Below are 1,932 nucleotides of genomic sequence, written 5' to 3' on the forward strand. Positions count from 1 at the left end.
TTATAGCAGCACAATTTGTTATAGCTAAGTCTTGGAAACAACCCAATTGCCCATCTACTGAGGAATGGATAAAAAAACTGTGGTATTTTTATACAATGGAGTATTACTCAGCTATTAAAAAAGATAAATTGAGGCTTTTGTAGATAAATGGATGCAACTACAGATCATACTCATAAGTGAAATAAATCGGACCCACATATGTAAACATCATGTTGTGTCCTTGGTGTAGGAAACTTGAAGACTAGGTAAAACTCAACACGTACAATAGATGATAGGAAAGGGAAAGAAATTGCTCAAAGCAAGGTTGACTGGAATGATTGAAAGAAGAAAAAAGAAAGAAGGAAGGCAAAACATAAATATATATGAATAGCTGCGATGACAATTGCTGTTGTCTGATGGTGTATTGAAATGAACAGTTAAGGAGCTGGGGATTTAGCTCAGTGGCAAAGCGCCTGCCTGGCAAGTGCAAGGTCGTGAGTTCGGTTCCCGGTACCGGAGAAAAACCAAAAAAAGACAAAAAAAAAAAAAAAAAAGAAATGAACAGTTAATGCTCACAATATTTTATGTTCTGATCGACTTTGCATGCTTGTGTCTGGTGGTCTGAGCAACTGATTTGAAGGTAACAGTATACAATGTAATTACAATAGTGAACTCCTACCATCTTGTCTACTGAAACTCTCTAATATCTCTAATGTTTTATTGAAGAATTATTTTCTTAATCTCTTTCATGGTTTGAGCAATCTTTCATTCTTACATCTGATAATCTGAGCAATGTAGTTGAGGATAGCAGTATGCAATGTAACAACCACTGTTGATTTGTATTAATTCGACTTGAGACCCTGTACCACTTTGAATGTTTTTGCTTTGATTTGTTTATTTTTGTGATGCTGTTATGCTGCTACTGTTGTATTTTTTTGTTTGTTTTTTTCATGTGCTACTGCCTTTAAAATAAAAAAAAATAAAAGAAGTCAAACATATTAACAGACTTCCATTTACAAAATAGCATAAGAACAATACAAGCAATACTGAATTACAGACAAAGTGGTAGGAAATTAACAATACAATGGTTGTTGTATTACATATTCATATCTTCAAAGTGATTTATCAGGAAAACAGAAACATGCAAGATTGAGCAAATAAGTAATCAATAACTGTTCCTTTCAGTAAAGCAATAGAAGTCAGTAGTACAACTATGTTAGCTATCCTGTATATACATACATACATAATTTCCCCTTCTTTCTTTTCTCTTTTCCCTCATCCCACTTGCTCTTTACTTTTATGCAGTTTCCTTTCATTTCACAGTGTCTCTTATAGCTAATTTTTATTCACTCTTTCAGCTCCTTACACTAGTGAGACAATATGTTGCTTACACATGGAGGTCTTACCATTTACCTATAAAAGCCTCGAGTTTATCCTTATTTATAGCTGAGTAATATTCCATTATATAAAAGTACCACAACTTTTTTATTCTTCAGTGGATGGACATTTGTGTTGCTTTCACAATTTAGCAATTACAAATTGTGCTGCTATAAACATGGGTTCACACATATCACTGTGATATGATGCTTTCAAATCTTCTGGGAAAGTACCCAGAAAGGGAATAGCTGTCTTAAATGGAACTGAGGTTCTGTTTTAGACCCAGAACTTTAAAGAAGGGAACATTGTGGGAGAAATGGATTACATTTAAATAATTCTCGTATTTTGGATAATAGTTTTTTCCCAATTCTCTTCTTTTAATTGGATTATGGCTTTGTAAATCAATGATAACAGAATGTGAGGGAAATTTTTATGTGGATTTTTTTAGGATTTCACAACTTGAATGTAAGTTGAAAATTATTTCAATATGTGTTTTCATGAGAAACTGCATTGAAGATATCAATATGTAATACAATAAGCATTGTTAATTCCCTACCACTCTGTTTGTAACTCTGT

Source organism: Chinchilla lanigera, unplaced genomic scaffold, assembly GCF_000276665.1.
Source record: "Chinchilla lanigera isolate Chin_1 unplaced genomic scaffold, ChiLan1.0 scaffold00043, whole genome shotgun sequence".
NCBI lineage: Eukaryota > Metazoa > Chordata > Mammalia > Rodentia > Chinchillidae > Chinchilla > Chinchilla lanigera.